Raw genomic sequence first — 21,689 nt, forward strand, 5'->3', positions numbered from 1 at the left:
GACACTGTAGTGGTTAGTGACACTGTAGTGGATATACTCTACACTGTAGTGGTTAGTGACACTGTAGTGTATCATTTTCCCTCAGGGAAAATTGTGTCCATTTAGTGGAGCTGTATGGTCCAGGTACTGCTGCTATCCTCTCCTCCCTCTCTCCCCTTTCTCATCCCTCTCTCCTCTCTCCTCTTTCTCAGATCTCTCTCCTCTCCTCCTCTCCTCTCTCCTCCTCTCCTCTATCTTCTCTCCTCTCCTCTCCTCTCTCCCCTTTCTCATCCCTGTCTCCTCTCCTCCTCTCATCCTTCTCTCCTCCTCTCCTCCCTTTCTCCTCACCTCCTCTCATCCCTCTCTCCTCCTCTCATCCCTGTCTCCTCCTTTCATCCCTCTCTCCTCTCCTCACTCTCATCCCTCACCTCCTCTCATGCCTCCCTCCTCTCCTCCTCTCCTCCCCTCACCTCCTCTCATGCCTCCCTCCTCTCATCCCCTCTCCTCCTCTCCTCACTCTCTCCTCTCCTCCCTCTCTCCTGAATCAGAATGAGTGAGCTAACTGTAAGTGGCTCTGGATAAGAGCGTCTGCTAAATGACTAACATGTCAATGTAGAGAGACATGAAGAGAGTGTAGGATATGTAGAGAGACAATAAGAGAGGGTAGGATATGAAGAGAGATGAGAAGAGAGGGTAGGATATGAAGAGAGACGAGAGGGTAGGATATGAAGAGAGACGAGAGGGTAGGATATGTAGAGAGACGAGAGGGTAGGATATGTAGAGAGACGAGAAGAGAGATGAGGAGAGAGACGAGAGGAGAGTGTAGGATATGTAGAGAGACGAGAGGGTAGGATATGTAGAGAGACGAGAGGGTAGGATATGTAGAGAGACGAGAGGGTAGGATATGAAGAGAGACGAGAAGAGAATGTAGAATATGAAGAGAGACGAGAAGAGAGACGAGGAGAGAGATGAGAGGGTAGGATATGTAGAGAGACGAGGAGAGTAGGATATGTAGAGAGACGAGAAGAGTAGGATATGAAGAGAGACGAGAGGGTAGGATATGAAGAGAGACGAGAGGGTAGGATATGTAGAGAGACGAGAAGAGAGAAGATGAGAGTAGGATATGTAGAGAGACGAGAATGTAGGATATGAAGAGAGACGAGGGTAGGATATGTAGAGAGACGAGAGTGTAGGATATTTAGAGAGACGAGAGGGTAGGATATGAAGAGAGACGAGAGGGTAGGATATGTAGAGAGACGAGAAGAGAGAAGATGAGAGTAGGATATGTAGAGAGACGAGAATGTAGGATATGAAGAGAGACGAGGGTAGGATATGTAGAGAGACGAGAGTGTAGGATATTTAGAGAGACGAGAGGGTAGGATATGTAGAGAGACGAGAGGGTAGGATATGAAGAGAGACGAGAAGAGAATGTAGGATATGAAGAGAGACGAGAGGGTAGGATATGTGGAGAGAAGAGAAGAGAGACGAGGAGAGTAGGATATGTAGAGAGACGAGAGTGTATGATATGTAGAGAGACAAGCAGAGAATGTAGAATATGAAGAGAGACGAGAAGAGAATGTAGAATATGAAGAGAGACGAGAGACGAGAGGAGAGTGTAGGATATGTAGAGAGACGAGAGGGTAGGATATGTAGAGAGACGAGAGGGTAGGATATGAAGAGAGACGAGAAGAGAGAAGATGAGAGACGAGAAGAGAGACGAGAGGGTAGGATATGTAGAGAGACGAGAAGAGAGGGTAGGATATGTAGAGAGACGAGAAGAGAGGGTAGAATATGTAGAGAGACGAGAAGAGAGGGTAGGATATGTAGAGAGACGAGAAGAGAGTGTAGGATATGTAGAGAGACAAGAAGAGAGGGTAGGATATGAAGAGAGACGAGAAGAGAGAAGATGAGAGACGAGAAGAGAATGTAGAATATGAAGAGAGACAAGCAGAGAGACGAGGAGAGTAGGATATGTAGAGAGACGAGAGGGTAGGATATGTAGCGAGACGAGAGGGTAGGATATGAAGAGGCAGAAAGAGAGAAGATGAGAGATAAGAAGAGGTAGGATGTAGGAGGCGAGAGAAAGAGGGGTAGGATATGTGAGAGATGAGAAGAGAGTAGGATATGTAGAGAGACGAGAAGAGAGTAGGATATGTGAAGAGGACGAAGAGAGTGTAGGATATGAAGAGAGAGATGAAGAGAGGTAGGATTTTCAAGCAACAAGAGAAGAGGAAAGGAGAGAAGATGAGAGGAGAAGAGAAGAGAAGGGAGAGCCGAGCAGAGGGAATGGAGAGGAAAGAGGGAGGAGAGGGGGAGGGGAGAGGAAAGGAGAGAAGAGGAAAGGAAATGAGAGTAAAGGGAGAGCAAAGGAAAGGAGAGGAGAGGAAAGGAGAGGAGAGGAGAGGAGAGCAGAGGAGGAGAGGAGAGGAGAGGAGAGGAGAGGAGAGAAAAGGAAAGGAAAGGAGAGGACCACAAACAGCGAGGTGTAGACAACACAGTGAAATGCTTACTTGCCAGTTCTCCTCTCTTGGACTTGGCTGAACAGAAGTGTAACAGTAGAGAAGACAGATGAAAAAACAGACAGAAATACATACAACCCTATTTACATATACCCTATTTAAATATACCATATTTACATACACCCTATTTAAATATACCATATTTACATACACCCTATTTAAATACACCATATTTACATACAACCCTATTTACATATACCCTATTTAAATATACCATATTTACATACACCCTATTTAAATATACCATATTTACATACACCCTATTTAAATACACCATATTTACATACACCCTATTTAAATACACCATATTTACATACAACCCTATTTACATATACCCTATTTAAATATACCCTATTTACATACAACCCTATTTACATACAACCCTATTTACATACACCCTATTTAAATATACCGTATTTACATATACCCTATTTAAATATACCCTATTTACAAATACACTATTTAAATATAACCCTATTTGCATATACCCTATTTACATATACCATATTTACATATACCCTATTTAAATATACCCTATTTACAAATACACTATTTAAATATAACCCTATTTACATACAACCCTATTTACATACACCCTATTTAAATATACCGTATTTACATACACCCTATTTACATACAACCCTATTTACATACAGCCCTATTTACATATACCATATTTACATATACTCTATTTACATACAGCCCTATTTACATATACCATATTTGCATATACTCTATTTACATACAACTCTATTTACATACAACCCTATTTACATATACCCCTATTTAAATATACCCTATTTACAAATACACTATTTAAATATAACCCTATTTGCATATACACTATTTAAATATCACCCTATTTACATATAACCATATTTACATACAACCCTATTTAAATATCACCCTATTTAAATACACCATATTTACATACACCCTATTTAAATATACCATATTTACATACACCCTATTTAAATACACCCTATTTACAAATACACTATTTAAATATAACCCTATTTGCATATACACTATTTAAATATAACCCTATTTACATACAACCCTATTTACATACACCCTATTTAAATATACCGTATTTACATACACCCTATTTACATACAACCCTATTTACATACACCCTATTTAAATATACCGTATTTACATACACCCTATTTACATACAACCCTATTTAAATATACCCTATTTACATATACCATATTTACATATACTCTATTTACATACAGCCCTATTTACATATACCATATTTACATATACTCTATTTACATACAGCCCTATTTACATATACCTTATTAACATATACTCTATTTACATACAGCCCTATTTACATATACCATATTTACATATGCACTATTTACATATACCCCTATTTAAATATAACCCTATTTACATATACATGTATTTACATATACATTAATAACCACATATACAGTATAGAAATACAGGACTGGTTGAGGGAGGAGAGGACAGTGATATAGAAGGGTTAAATATGGTAGAGAAAGGAGAGGAGATGAAAGGAGAGTAGAGGAGAGGAGAGGAGATGAGAGGAAGAGGAGAGGAGAGGAGAGGAGAGGAGAGGAGAGGAGAGGAGAGGAGAGGAAGAGGAGAGGAGAGGAGAGTCCTACCATCTCCTATGATGGCCAGTATAGCCAGGTCCACCTGTCGTTTCCAGTGCGACCCTTTCTGCAGAGCGATGCCGTAGCCGGTGGTGGCGAAGATGTACCCGCTGCCGATGGTGACCAGCTTACAGCCCTCGTCTCTGCCAGCAGCGTAGTTCAACACAGCAGCATCATAGATGAAGGCATCCAGTTTACTGTAACAAAACACACAGAGGAACTATAAACTCAGTTTACTGTAACAAAAACACACAGAGGGACTATAAACTCAGTTTACTGTAACAAAACACACAGAGGAACTATAAACTCAGTTTACTGTAACAAAAACACACAGAGGAACTATAAACTCAGTTTACTGTAACAAAAACACACAAAGGAACTATAAACTCAGTTTACTGTAACAAAACACACAGAGGAACTATAAACTCAGTTTACTGTAACAAAACACACAGAGGAACTATAAACTCAGTTTACTGTAACAAAAACACACAGAGGAACTATAAACTCAGTTTACTGTAACAAAACACACAGAGGAACTATAAACTAGTGGTTCGCAGAGCCAAAAGTGGTCCCGGGTAAAATTGCGTACTACTATATGTGTCAGATATATCCACCACGTCATTGCTCTCGCTCGCTCTGCCGTGTGTGCGTCTTTGCTAGCTGTCACTCAAATGGCAAGGGGCTGAAGCTCATTGAAACACACTGGAACATAATCAAGTCCGCCATCGTCAACACCTGCAAGGACAACCTTGGCTATAAGACCAAGAAGAGCCCCACGATTGTAAGACCCAAAAGGATGACTCCACCAACCGTAAGACCCAAAAGGATGACCCACCAACCGTAAGACCCAAAGGATGACTCCACCAACCGTAAGACCCAAAAGGATGACTCCACCAACCGTAAGACCCAAAGGATGACTCCACCGACCGTAAGACCCAAAGGATGACTCCACCAACCGTAAGACCCAAAGGATGACTCCACCAACCGTAAGACCCAAAAGGATAACCCCACCAACCGTAAGACCCAAAAGGATGACTCCACCAACAGTAAGACCCAAAAGGATGACTCAACGACTGTAAGACCCAAAAGGATGACTCCACCAACAGTAAGACCCAAAAGGATGACTCCACCAACCGTAAGACCCAAAAGGATGACTCCACCAACCGTAAGACCCAAAGGATGACTCCAACAACTGTAAGACCCAAAAGGATGACTCCACCAACAGTAAGACCCAAAAGGATGACTCCACCAACCGTAAGACCCAAAAGGATGACTCCACCAACCATAAGACCCAAAAGGATGACTCCACCAACCGTAAGACCCAAAAGGATGAGCTCACCAACCGTAAGACCCAAAAGGATGACTCCACCAACCGTAAGACCCAAAAGGTGACTCCACCGACCGTAAGACCCAAAAGGATGACTCCACCGACCGTAAGACCCAAAGGATGACTCCACCGACCGTAAGACCCAAAGGATGACTCCACCAACAGTAAGACCCAAAGGATGACTCCACCAACAGTAAGACCCAAAGGATGACCCCAAAAGGATGACTCCACCAACAGTAAGACCCAAAAGGATGACCGTAAGACCCAAAAGGATGAGACCGTAAGACCCAAAGGATGACCCCACCCGTAAGAAAGGATGACTCCACCAACCAACCAAAGGATGACTCCACCAACCGTAAGACCCAAGAGGATGACTCCACCAACCGTAAGACCAAAAGGATGACTCCACCAACGTAAGACCAAAAGGATGACTCCACCGACCGTAAGACCCAAAAGGATGACTCCACCGACCGTAAGACCCAAAAGGATGACCGATAAGACCCAAAAGGATGACTCCACCAACGTAAGACCCCAGACTGTAAGACCCAAAGGATGACTCCACCAACCGTAAGACCCAAAAGGATGACGACCGTAAGAAAAAGATGACTGACGTAAGACCCAAAGGATAGCCCCCGACCGTAAGACCCAAAAAGACTCCACCAACGTAAGACCCAAAAGTATGACAAAGACCCAAGGACAAAGACCCCCCCGACCCTAAGACCCAAAAGGATGACCCCAACGACCGTAAGACCCAAAGGATGACACCACCAACAGTAAGACCCAAAGGATGACACCACCAACAGTAAGACCCAAAAGGATGACACCACCAAAAAGTAAGACCCAAAGGATGACCCCCAACGACCGTAAGACCCAAAAGGACAAAGACCCCAACGACCGTAAGACCCAAAAGGATGACCCCAACAACCGTAAGACCCAAAGGACTGGTCTGATGAGAATGCCTCAGAAATTGAACAGCTCATTGACACCAAGTGGGAACCTTTTGTGCCTGGAAAAAACTATATCAACTGCAGGGCCAAAGAAAGCTCCCTCCACAGTGAGATGTCCAACTGCAGGGCCAACAGAGAAGCTCCCTCCACAGTGAGATGTCCAACTGCAGGGCCAAAGAGAAGCTCCTCCACAGTGAGATGTCCAACGCTGGGAACTAAAAACCACATGGTGAACAGAAAAAGGTCCTGGAGATCCAGCAGCTGGCCGACTCAAGAGGCTTCTTCGACGCCACCAAGGCGGTGTACAGACCCAGTCAACATGGCCTAAACCCCTTCGATCCAAAGATGGGCAAAAGCTAATGAAGCATGACGAATCAATCCAATCCCAGTGGAAAGAACACTTCGAGGAGCTCCTCAACAGAAGCACAACAATATATATATAATATAAGATATTGACCACATCCCTCAGCGACCCACCACGGAGGACATTGGAGAACCTCCTGGCCTGCAGGAGGACCTGGGAGAACCATCCAGCCTGCAGGAGGACATGGGAGGACCATCTGGCCTGCAGGAGGACCTGGGAGAACCCCAAGCCTGCAGGAGGACATGGAGAAACCACCTACCCTGCAGGAGGACTTGGGAGAACCACCCAGCCTGCAGGAGGAAAGCAGAACCATCCAGCCTGCAGGAGGACATGGAGGACCATCTGGCCTGCAGGAGGACATGGGAGAACCACCCAGCCTGCAGGAGGACAAGGGAGAACCTCCTGGCCTGCAGGAGGTGCAAGATGCCATCCTTTAGAAGGGGAACAACAACAGCCAGATGAAATTCCAGCTGAAATCCTGAAGGAAGGCGGACCAGTGCTCTACAACACATACATGCCCTGCTCCTGAAGACCTGTGATTACGAGGAAATGCCTGCAGAACTCAGGTGTGCCCTAATTGGTTAAATTTCTTGACACACCCATCCCATTAGCGGGATCATTTTCAGCGCCAAATTCAAACTAAATTACTAAAAATATTACATTTACATGAAATCACAAGTGCAATATAGCAAAACACAGTTTAGCTTGTTGTTAATTAATCTGCGTGTCAGATTTCAATAAAGTTTTTAGCGAAAGCACACCAAGTGTTTATGTAAGGACATCTCTCTCAGTGTTTACAAACAGCTAGCAGTAGAAGGCATACCAAGCATTTATCTCTCTCAGTAGACAAAACATTACAAACAGCTAGCAGCCAAGTAGATTGGTCACGAAAGTCAGAAAAGCAATAGATTAAATCGCTTACCTTTGATGATCTTCGGATGTTTGCACTCACGAGACTCCCAGTTACACAATAAATGTTCCTTTTGTTCCACCATAAAGATTATTTTTATATCCAAAATAGCAAATAGTATTCGTAATGTCCACAGAAACATGTCAAACGTTTTTTATAATCAATCCTCAGGTTGTTTTTAAAATATATCATCGATAATATATCAACCGGGACTGTAGCTTTTTCAATAGGAGAGGGAAAGGCAATGGCTGCCCCGCTCTGTTGCGCAAGCAAAACTCATGCGAACACCCAGCTATCCACTGACGCCATGTTATCTTTCTTGCTCATTTTTCAAAATAAAAGCCTGAAACTATGTCTAAAGACTGTTGACACCTTGCGGAAGCCATAGGAAAAGGAATCTGGTTGATAACCCTTTAAATGGAGGCAAGCCATCCAATGGAACAGAGAGCTTTCAGGAAAAAACAGCACTTCCTGGTTTGATTTTCCTCAGGTTTTCGCCTGCAATATCAGTTCTGTTATACTCACAGACAATATTTTGACAGTTCTGGACACTTTAGAGTGTTTTCTATCCTAATCTGACAATTAAATGCATATTCCAGTTTCTGGGCCTGAGAAATAGGCAGTTTCATATGGGTACGTTTTCTAGCCAAAAACGAAAATCCTGCCCCCTACACTCAATAAGTTAAAAATGGGACAAAGCAGACTGTGGGAACTACATCTCCCTCCTGTCCACCACCAGGAAAACACTGGCCAACCGACTCCTTTCCCCCATCAGAAGAAATCTTCCCAGAATCTCAGTGTGGCTTTTCCCCCCAACCAGAGGACAGGATCTTCACAGCACGACAACTGCAAGAAAAACACCAGGAGCAAAATGAACTATTGTACATTATAGACACAAGGCCTTTATAGACACCAGGCCTTTATAGACACCAGGCCTTCATAGACATCAGGCCTTCATAGACACCAGGCCTTCATAGACACCAGGCCTTTATAGACACCAGGCCTTCATAGACACCAGGCCTTCATAGACACCAGGCCTTCATAGACATCAGGCCTTCATAGACGCCAGGCCTTCATAGACATCAGACCTTCATAGACACAAGACCTTTATAGACACCAGGCCTTCATAGACATCAGGCCTTCATAGACACCAGGCCTTCTTAGACACAAGGCCTTCATAGACACAAGGCCTTCATAGACACAAGGCCTTTAGGCCTTCACCAGACACCAGGCCTTCATAGACACCAGGCCTTCCATAGACACCAGGCCTTCCAAGGCCTTCATAGACATCAGGCCTTCATAGACACCAGGCCTTCATAGACACCAGGCCTTCATAGACACAAGGCCTTTATAGACACAAAGGCCTTTATAGACACCAGGCCTTCATAGACACAAGGCCTTCATAGACACAAGGCCTTTATAGACACCAGGCCTTCATAGACACCAGGCCTTCATAGACACAAGGCCTTTATAGACACAAGGCCTTCATAGACACAAGGCCTTTATAGACACAAGGCCTTCATAGACACCAGGCCTTCATAGACATCAGGCCTTCATAGACACCAGGCCTTCATAGACACCCAGGCCTTCATAGACACCAGCCTTCATAGACACAAGGCCTTCATAGACACCAGGCCTTTATAGACACCAGGCATTATAGAGGCCTTCACAAGGCCTTTATAGACACCCAGACCTTCATAGACACCAGGCCTTCATAGACACAAGGCCTTCATAGACACCAGGCCTTTATAGACACAAGGCCTTTATAGACACAGGCCTTCATAGACACAAGGCCTTCATAGACACCCAGGCCTTTCATAGACACCAGGCCTTCATAGACACCAGGCCTTCATAGACACCAGGCCTTCATAGACACCAGGCCTTCATAGACACCAGGCCTTTATAGACACCAGGCCTTCATAGAGGCCTTCATAGACACCAGGCCTTCATAGACACCAGGCCTTCATAGACACCAGGCCTTCATAGACACAAGGCCTTCATAGACACCAGGCCTTCATAGACACCAGGCCTTCATAGACACCAGGCCTTCATAGACACCAGGCCTTCATAGACACAAAGGCCTTCATAGAGCCTTCATAGACGCAGGCCTTCATAGACACAAGGCCTTCATAGACACCAGGCCTTCATAGACACCAGACCTTCATAGACACCAGGCCTTCATAGACACCAGGCCTTCATAGACACCAGGCCTTTATAGACACCAGGCCTTCATAGACACAAGGCCTTTGGAGCACCCAGGCCTTTGGAGCACCAGGCCTTCATAGACACCAGGCCTTCATAGACACAAGAGCCTTCATAGACAGGCCTTCAAGGCCTTCATAGACACCAGGCCTTCATAGACACCAGGCCTTCATAGACACCAGGCAGCTACATAGACACCAGGCATTCATAGACACCAGGCCTTCACTGGAGCACCAGGCCTTCAAAGACCAGGCCTTCAGGCATTCATAGACACCAGGCCTTTATAGACACCAGGGACACCATTTATAGACACAAGGCTTTCATAGACACCAGGCCTTCATAGACACCAGGCCTTCATAGACACCAGGCCTTCATAGACACCAGGCCTTCATAGACACCAGGCCTTTATAGACACCAGGCCTTCCTAGACACCAGGCCTTCATAGACACCCAGACACAGGCCTTCATAGACACCCAGGCCTTCATAGACACCAGGCCTTCATAGCCTTTGACTCTGTGAACCATCGTGCCTCTGATTCTATCACTGAACAATTGACCATAACACCGGGACATGATGACGTCAGCTCACGGTGCTCAGGAACAGTGGTGCTGAACCATCGTGCCTCTGATTCTATCCTGACCAATTGACCATAACACCGAGGACATGATAGCGTCAGCTACTCAGGAACAGTGGTGCTGAACCATCGTGCCTCTGATTCTATCCTGACTAATTGACCATAACACCGGGACATGATGACGTCAGCTACTCAGGAACAGTGGTGCTGAATCGGAACCCTTAGAGGTGGAAACACTGGAGTTAAAGAAACAGGGACAACATCCTGTTTTCAGCAATCTTCATCGCTGTCATTCCTCCAACTCAAGGAGTGAAAATCTGCCTCGAAGTCTGAAATCCTGTACGGAACAGGCGGCTGACTCTTCAACCTGAACAGATTGAGCCGAGCATAAAACCACCAACACTTCCATTGTGGAGCTTCAGTGATTCAGATGATAACGCCTTCACTTCCCACTGGGAAGAGGACCGTCAGATAATCACGCTGTCACTGCCCACTGGGAAGAGGGACCGTCAGATGATAACGTAAACCCTTGCTTACTGGGAAGAGGACCGTCAGGCAGTACGCCATCACTGCCCCTGGGAAGAAGGGACCGTCAGATGTTACTTCGCCCCGTCCTGCCCACTGGGAAGAGGACCGTCAGATGATAACGCCGTCCCTGCCCACTGGGAAGAGGACCGTCAGATGATAACGCCGTCACTGCCCCCTGGGAAGAGGACCGTCAGATGATAACGCCGTCCCTGCCCACTGGGAAGAGGACCGTCAGATGATAACGCCGTCCCTGCCCACTGGGAAGAGGACCGTCAGATGATAACGCCGTCCCTGCCCACTGGGAAGAGGACCGTCAGATGATAACGCCGTCCCTGCCCACTGGGAAGAGGACCGTCAGATGATAACGCCGTCACTGCCCCCTGGGAAGAGGACCGTCAGATGATAACGCCGTCCCTGCCCACTGGGAAGAGGACCGTCAGATGATAACGCCGTCACTGCCCACTGGGAAGAGGACCGTCAGATGATAACGCCGTCCCTGCCCACTGGGAAGAGGACCGTCAGATGATAACGCTGTCACTGCCCACTGGGAAGAGGACCGTCAGATGATAACGCCGTCACTGCCCACTGGGAAGAGGACCGTCAGATGATAACGATAAGGAAGAGGACCGTTCCCGCTGGGAGGACAACCTAAAGACTATCCCCTAAACACCACATAAACATCTCCAGCTGGGAGGACAACCTAAAGACTATCCCCTAAACACCACATAAACATCTCCAGCTGGGAGGACAACCTAGACTATCCCCTAAACACCACATAAACATCTCCAGCTGGGATTACAACCTAAAGACTATCTAAACACCATAAACATCTCCAGCTGGGAGGACAACCTAAAGACTATCCCTAAACACCACATAAACATCTCCAGTTGGGAGGACAACCTAAAGACTATCCCTAAACATCTCCAGCTGGGAGGACAACCTAATGACTATCCCCTAAACACCACATAAACATCTCCAGTTTGACTATCCTTAAACATCTCCAGCTGAGGACAACCTAAAGACTATCCCCTAAACACCACATAAACATCTCCAGCTGGGAGGACAAACCTAAAGACTATCCCCTAAACACCACATAAACATCTCCAGCTGGGAGGACAATCCCAAAGACTATCCCCTAAACACCACATAAACATCTCCAGCTGAGGACAACCTAAAGACTATCCCCTAAACATCTCCAGCTGGGAGGACAACCTAAAGACTACAGGGATAGATGTTAGGGGTCAGGGTCAGGGTGTGTGTCGTACCCTGCTTTGAGGCTGACCAGTGCATCCTGCACTCCTCCTTGGTGATATTTCACCAGGTACTCGTGCATGCTGGGTAATTCTTCCTGATGTTTCTCTCTGTCGAACCGTTGGACCGTCCCAAAACGGAATGGAGGAAGTACGCATATAGGTTCTGGAACTAGAGAGAGGAGAGAGAGAGAGGGGGAGGGAGAAAGGGGGGGGAGAGGAGGTGTAGAGAGAGGTATGAGAGAGGGGGAGAGATGAGAAAGAGAGGTGTAGAGAGAGAGGGGGAGAGATGGGGGGGGCAGAGAGAGAGAAAGAGAGGTGTAGAGGAGGTATAGAGGAGGGGGAGGAGCGCGAGAGGGGAGAGAAAGAGGAGTGTAAGAGAGAGGTATAGAGGGAGAGAGAGAGAGAGAGGGGGAGAGATAGGGGAGAGAGAGAGAGGGGGCAGAGAGAAAGAGAGGTGTAGAGAGAGGGGGAGAGATAGAAAGAGAGGTGTAGAGAGAGAGGGGAGAGATGGGGGGGCAGAGAGAGAGAAAGAGAGTGTAGAGGGAGGTATAGAGAGAGGGGGAGAGAGAGAGGGGGAGAGAGAAAGAGAGGTATAGAGAGAGGGGGAGAGATAGAAAGAGAGGTGTAGAGAGAGAGGGGAGAGAGAGAGGGGGGGCAGAGAGAAAGAGAGGTGTAGAGAGAGGTAGAGAGAGAGGGGGGGAGAGAGAGGGGGGGGGTGAGAGATAAAATATTAATATTACCCTAATGAAATATGATTTGCTCCAGCCAATAACAATGAGACCAATAAAAAGACAACACTCATCACTAATAGCAACTCATCATCAATGATGTAAAAAGGAACATGAGGTCAACTACATCTGTCTGACAGCATCATGTCAACTCATCATCAATGATGTAAAAAGACAGACAGACAGACACACACACACACACACACACACACACACACACACACACACACACACACACACACACACACACACACACACACACACACACACACACACAGACAGACACAAACACAGACACAGACACAGACAGACACAGACAGACACAGACACACACAGACACAGTCCTGTACCTTGTTGTCAGACAGTCCCGTAACCTGGTCAACAAACTCCTCCTGGATCATGAAGGCAGCCAGGTTGGCTGTGTAAGAGGCCAGGAAGATGACGGCGAAGAAGGCCCACACCGACACTATGAACTTACTGGTGGTGCCTTTAGGGTTCTGAACCGGGACAGAGTTGTTGAACACCAGACCCCACAGCAGCCACACCGCCTTCCCAACGGTGAACGACGGACCGTGGGGGTCTGGAGGGAGGGAGAGAGGGAGGGAGAGAGGGAGGGAGAGAGGGTGGGAGGGAGAGAGGGAGGGGAGGGGAGGGAGAGAGGGAGAGAGGGAGGGAGGGAGGGAGGGAGAGAGAGGGAGGGAGGGAGGGAGGGAGGGGAGGGGAGGGGAGGGGAGGGGAGGGAGGGAGGGAGGGAGGGGAGGGGAGGGGAGGGGAGGGGAGGGGAGGGGAGGGAGGGAGGGAGGGAGGGAGGGAGGGAGGGAGGGGGGGGAGGGAGGGAGGGAGGGAGGGAGGGAGGGAGAGAGGGACGGAGGGAGTGGGAGGGAGGGAGGGAGGGAGAAATCAGGAGGTAGGGAGGGAGGGAGGGAGGGAGGGAGGGAGGGAGAAATCAGGAGGGAGGAGGGAGGGAGGGAGGGAGAAATCAGGAGGGAGGGAGGGAGGGAGGGAGGGAGGGAGGGAGGGAGGGAGAAATCAGGAGGGAGGGAGGGAGGGAGGGAGGGAGGGAGGGAGGGAGGGTGGAAGGGAGGGAGGGAGGGAGAGAGAGAGAGGGAGGGAGGGAGAAAGGGGGACAGAGAGGAAGAGAGAGGGTGATAAACCAGGAAAGGGAAGGTAACAGATCTGTGGTAGCAGTGTAGACAGACTGATATATCATTACTACCTGGTACTCCTGTATATGACCTCATTACTACCTGGTACTCCCTGTATATAGTCTCATTACTACCTGGTACTCCTGTATTGAACCTCATTACTACCTGGTACTCCCTGTATATAACCTCATTACTACCTGATATTCCTGTATATAACCTCATTGCTACCTGGTACTCCTGTATTGAACCTCATTACTACCTGGTACTCCCTGTATATAACCTCATTACTACCTGGTACTCCTGTATATAACCTTATTACTACCTGGTACTCCCTGTATATAACCTCATTACTACCTGGTATTCCTGTATAAGGCCTCATTACTACCTGGTACTACTGTATATAACCTCATTACTACCTGGTACTACTGTATATAACCTCATTACTACCTGGTACTCCCTGTATATAACCTCATTACTACCTGGTACTCCTGTATATAACCTCATTACTACCTGGTACTACTGTATATAACCTCATTACTACCTGGTACTACTGTATATAACCTCATTACTACCTGGTACTCCTGTATATAACCTCATTACTACCTGGTACTCCTGTATATAACCTCATTACTACCTGGTACTACTGTATATAACCTCATTACTACCTGGTACTCCTGTATATAACCTCATTGCTACCTGGTACTCCTGTATATAACCTCATTACTACCTGGTACTACTGTATATAACCTCATTACTACCTGGTACTCCTGTATATAACCTCATTACTACCTGGTACTACTGTATATAACCTCATTACTACCTGGTACTCCTGTATATAACCTCATTACTACCTGGTACTCCTGTATATAACCTCATTACTACCTGGTACTCCTGTATATAACCTCATTACTACCTGGTACTACTGTATATAACCTCATTACTACCTGGTACTACTGTATATAACCTCATTACTACCTGGTACTACTGTATATAACCTCATTACTACCTGGTACTACTGTATATAACCTCATTACTACCTGGTACTCCTGTATATAACCTCATTACTACCTGGTACTCCTGTATATAACCTCATTACTGGTACCTGGTAACTCACTACACTGGTACTTAAACAACCTCATTACTACCTGGTACTACTGTATATAACCTCATTACTACCTGGTACTACTGTATATAACCTCATTACTACCTGGTACTCCCTGTATATAACCTCATTACTACCTGGTACTCCTGTATATAACCTCATTACTACCTGGTACTCCTGTATATAACCTCATTACTACCTGGTACTCCTGTATATAACCTCATTACTACCTGGTACTCCTGTATATAACCTCATTACTACCTGGTACTACTGTATGTAACCTCATTACTCCCTAGTACTCCTGTATATAACCTCATTACTACCTGGTACTACTGTATATAACCCCTCATTACTACCTGTATATAACTCCCCTGTATATAACCTCATTACTACCTGGTACTACTGTATATAACTCCTCATTACTACCTGGTACTACTGTATATAACCTCATTACTACCTGGTACTACTGTATATAACCCTCATTACTACCTGGTACTACTGTATATAACCTCATTACTACTGGCTCTGTATATAACCTCATTACTACCTGGTGCTCCTGTATATAAACCTGTTACTACCTGGTACTACTGTATATAACCTCATTACCACCTGGTACTCCCTGTATATAACCTCATTACTACCTGGTACTCCTGTATATAACCTCCTGTATATAACCTCATTACTACCTGGTACTCCCTGTATATAACCTCATTACTACCTGGTACTGCTGTATATAACCTCATTACTACCTGGTACTACTGTATATAACCTCATTACCCTGGTGCTCTGTATATAACCTCATTACTACCTGGTACTCCCTGTATATAACCTCATTACTACCTGGTACTTGTACTATCCTGGTACTACTGTATATAACTCATTACTATAATGGTACTCCTATATATAACTCCATATTACTACCTGGTACTATAACCTCATTACTACTTTAATTTCCCTGGTATATAACCTCATTACTACCTGGTACTACTGTATAACCTCATTACTACCTGGTACTCCTATATAACCTCATTACTACCTGGGCATATAACCTCATTACTACCTGTATACTGTATATAATCATTACTACCTGGTACTCCTGTATATAACCCTCATTACTACCTGGGTACTGGTACCTGTATATAACCTCATTACTACCTTGGTACTACTGTATATAACCTCATTACCTGGTACTCCCTGTATATAACCTCATTACTACCTGGTACTCTTGCATATAACCTCATTACTACCTGGTACTACTGTATATATAACCTCATTACTAATACCTGGTACTACTGTATATAACTCATTACTACCTGGTACTCCCTCGTATATAACCTCATTACTACCTGGTACTCCCTGTATATAACCTCATTACTACCTGGTACTACTGTATATAACTCTCATTACTACCTGGTACTCCTGTATATAACCTCATTACTACCCTGGTACTCCTGTATATAACCTCATTACTACCTGGTACTACTGTATATAACCTCACCTAGTACTCCTACCTCACAGCGGTACTCCTGTATATAACCTCATTACTACCTAGGCTCCTGTATATAACCTCATTACTACCTGGTACTCCTGTATATAACCTCATTTACTACCTGGTACTACTGTATATAACCTCATATACTACCTAGTACCTGCTATAACCTCATTACTACCTGGTACTCCTGTATATAACCTCATTACTACCTGGTACTACTGTATATAACTCATTATTACCTGGTACTCAGTATAACCTCTACCTGGTACTCCTGTATATAACCTCATTACTACCCTGGTACTGTATATAACCTCATATACCTGGTACTCTGTATATAACTACTACCTGGTACTACTGTATATAACCTCATTAACCCTCATTACTACCTGGTACTACTATTATATAACTCTCATTACTACTCTGGTACTACTGTATATAACCTCATTACTACCTGGTAATTCTATATAACCTCATTACTACCTGGTACTACTGTATATAACCTCATTACTACCTGGTACTCCCTGTATATAACCTCATTACTACCTGGTACTCCCTATATATAACCTCATTACTACCTGGTACTCTGTATATAACCTCATTACTACCTGGTACTCCTGTATATAACCTCATTACTACCTGGTACTCCTGTATATAACCTCATTACTACCTGGTACTATATAACCTCATTACTACCTGGTACTCCCTGTATATAACCTCATTACTACCTGGTACTCCCTGTATATAACCTCATTACTACCTGGTACTACTGTATATAACCTCATTACTACCTGGGTATATAACCTCATTACTCCTGGTACTCCTGTATATAACCTCATTACTACCTGGTACTCCTGTATATAACCTCATTTACCTGGTACTACTGGTGCTCCTGTATATAACCTCATTACTACCTGGTACTCCCTGTATATAACCTCACTTACTACCTGGTACTCCTGTATATAACCTCATTCGGTACTTCTGTATATAACCTCTACTACCTGTACTCCTGTATAACCTCATTACTACCTGGTACTACTGTATATAACCTCATTACTATTGCTACCCTGGTACTCCTGTATATAACCTCCTAGTATATAACCTCTGTATTACTACCTGGTACTACTACTGTATATAACCTCATTACCACCTGGTACTACTGTATATAACCTCATTACTACCTGGTACTACTGTATATAACCTCATTACTACCTGGTACTCCTGTATATAACCTCATTACTACCTGGTACTCCTGTATATAACCTCATTACTACCTGGCTCCTGTATATAACTCATTACTACCTGGTACTCCTGTATATAACCTCATTACTACCTGTACTCCCTGTATATAACCCTCATTACTACCTGTATATATAACCTCATTACTACCTGGTACTCCTGTATATAACCTCATACTAACTACTGTCATTACTACCTGGTACTCCTGTATATAACCTCATTACTACCTGGTACTCCTGTATATAACCTCATTACTACCTGGTACTCCTGTATATAACCTCATTACTACCTGGTACTCCCTGTATATAACCTCATTACTACCTGGTACTACTGTATATAACCTCATTACTCCTGGTACTACTATATAACCTCATTACTACCTGGTACTCCTGTACTCCCTGTATATAACCTCATTACTACCTGGTACTACTGTATATAACCTCATTTACTACCTGTATAACCTCATTACTACCTGGTATTTACTGTATATAACCTCATTACTACCTGGTACTCCTGTATATAACCTCATTACTACCTGGTACTCCTGTATATAACCTCATTACTACCTGGTACTACTGTATATAACCTCATTACTACCTGGTACTCCTGTATATAATACTAACCTCATTCACATTACCTGGTACTCCCTGTATATAACCCACTCATTTACTACCTGGTACTCCTGTATATAACCTCATTACTACCTGGTACCCCTGTATATAACCTCATTACTACCTGGTACTCCCTGTATATAACCTCATTACCTGGTACTCCTGTATATAACCTCATTACTACCTGGTACTCCCTGTATATAACCTCATTACTACCTGGTACTCCTGTATATAACCTCATTACTACCTGGTACTCCCTGTATATAACCTCATTACTACCTGGTACTCCTGTATATAACCTCATTACTACCTGGTACTCCTGTATATAACCTACTGGTACCTGTATATAACCTCATTACTACCTGGTACTCCCTGTATAAACCTCAGGGTACTACTACCTCATTACTACCTGTACTCCCTGTATAACCTCCATTACTACCTGGTACTACTGTATATAACCTCATTGCTACCTGGTATTCTGTATATAACCTCATTACTACCTGGTACTCCCTGTATATAACCCTCATTACTACCTGGTACTCCTGTATATAACCTCATTACCTGGTACTACTCGTATAACCTCCTGGTATATAACCTCATTACTACCTGGTACTACTGTATATAACCTCATTACTACCTGGTACTCCTGTATATAACCTCATTACTACCTAGTACTACTGTATATAACCTCATTACTACCTGGTACTCCCTGTATATAACCTCATTACTACCTGGTACTCCTGTATATAACCTCATTACTACCTTCGGTACTACTGTAAAGGCAACCTCATTACTATCTGGTACTACTCATTACTACCTGGTACTACTGTATATAACCTCATTACTACCTGGTACCTACCATTGTATATAACCTCATTACTACCTGGTACTACTGTATATAACCTCATTACTACCTGGTACTCCCTGTATATAACCTCATTACTACCTGGTACTACTGTATATAACCTCATTACTACCTGGTACTACTGTATATAACCTCATTACTACCTGGTACTCCCTGTATATAACCTCATTACTACCTGGTACTACTGTATATAACCTCATTACTACCTGGTACTACTGTATATAACCTCATTACTACCTGGTACTACTGTATATAACCTCATTACTACCTGGTACTACTGTATATAACCTCATTACTACCTGGTACTCCTGTATATAACCTCATTATAACCTCATTACTACCTGGTACTACTGTATATAACCTCATTACTACCTGGTACTCCTGTATATAACCTCATTACTACCTGGTACTCCTGTATATAACCTCATTACTACCTGGTACTACTGTATATAACCTCATTACTACCTGGTACTCCTGTATATAACCTCATTACTACCTGGTACTCCCTGTATATAACCTCATTACTACCTGGTACTACTGTATATAACCTCATTACTACCTGGTACTCCTGTATATAACCTCATTACTACCTGGTACTCCCTGTATATAACCTCATTACTACCTGGTACTCCCTGTATATAACCTCATTACTACCTGGTACTACTGTATATAACCTCATTACTACCTGGTACTCCTGTACTACCTGGTACTCCTGTATATAACCTCATTACTACCTGGTACTCCTGTATATAACCTCATTACTACCTGGTACTACTGTATATAACCTCATAATACCTGGTACCTGTATATAACCTACTCCTGTATATAACCTCATTACTACCTGGTACTCCCTGTATATAACCTCATTACTACCTGGTACTCCTGTATACCTCATTACTACCTGGTACTCCTGTATATAACCTCATTACTACCTGGTACTACTGTATATAACCTCATTACACCTGGTACTCCTGTATATAACCTCATTACTACCTGGTACTCCTGTATATAACCTCATTACTACCTGGTACTCCTGTATATAACCTCATTACTACCTGGTACTCCTGTATATAACCTCATTACTACTCTGGTACTCCTGTATATAAACCTGGTACTACTGTATTACTACCTGGTACTCCTGTATATAACCTCATTACTGGTACTCCTGCATATAACCTACTGTATATAACCTCATTACTACCTGGTACTCCCTGTATATAACCTCATTACTACCTGGTACTACTGTATATAACCTCATTACTACCTGGTACTCCCTGTATATAACCTCATTACTACCTGGTACTCCTGTATATAACCTCATTACTACCTGGTACTCCCTGTATATAACCTCATTACTACCTGGTACTCCCTGTATATAACCTCATTACTACCTGGTACTCCTGTATATAACCTCATTACTACCTGGTACTACTGTATATAACCTCATTACGGTACTCCCTATTACCTCCTGTATATAACCTCATTACTACCTGGTACTACTGTATATAACCTCATTACTACCTGGTACTACTGTATATAACCTCATTACTACCTGGTACTACTGTATATAACCTCATTACTACCTGGTTCGTATTTTCTAATTTTATTTAGCAAATGTTCTTAGTTTTAAGCTCTGCATTGTTGGGAAAGGCCTTGTGGTTTATTACATCACAATAACATCTACAACTGCTGTATTCAGTGATGATTCAAATTAGATTAGACTTGATTTATAGTAGTATGTTGATATAAACAGTGGGGTTCTGGGACAGAGTGTGTGTGTGTGTGTGTGTGTGTGTGTGTGTGTGTGTGTGTGTGTGTGTGTGTGTGTGTGTGTGTGTCTGTGTGTGTGTGCGTGCGTGCGTGCGTGCGTGCGTGTGTGCGTGCGTGTGTGTGTGTGTGTACCTTTGCCCTGGGCCAAGTTGCGGTTGAATCCCAGTGGACTGACAAACTCAAACAGGAAGACAGAGACGGCCGTGACCAGGAGTAACATCACAAACATCATCACCCAGACAGACGCACTGAAGGGTTCTGAGAGAGAGAGGGGAGGAGAGAGAGGGGAGGAGAGAGAGGGGAGGAGAGAGGAAGGGAGAGGAGAGGGAGGAGAGAGGGGAGGAGAGGGGAGAAGGAGAGAGAGAGGGAGCAGAGAGGGAGGAAGGGAGAGAGAGGGGAGGAAGGGAGAGAGAGGGAGAAGGAGAGAGAGGGGAGGAGAGAGGGGAGGGGAAGGGAGAGAGAGAGAGAGGAGAGAGGGGAGGAAGGGGAGAGAGGGGAGTAGAGAG

At 44.4% G+C, this 21,689-nt stretch overlaps 1 pseudogene; it reads right to left on the reverse strand.

Moving 5' to 3' along the window:
• Positions 1-4,138: 4,138 nt before the first annotated feature.
• Positions 4,139-21,412, reverse strand: LOC135566909 (glutamate receptor ionotropic, NMDA 2A-like; annotated as a pseudogene).
• Positions 21,413-21,689: the final 277 nt, after the last annotated feature.

This window comes from Oncorhynchus nerka, unplaced genomic scaffold (genome assembly GCF_034236695.1).
Source record: "Oncorhynchus nerka isolate Pitt River unplaced genomic scaffold, Oner_Uvic_2.0 unplaced_scaffold_2987, whole genome shotgun sequence".
NCBI lineage: Eukaryota > Metazoa > Chordata > Actinopteri > Salmoniformes > Salmonidae > Oncorhynchus > Oncorhynchus nerka.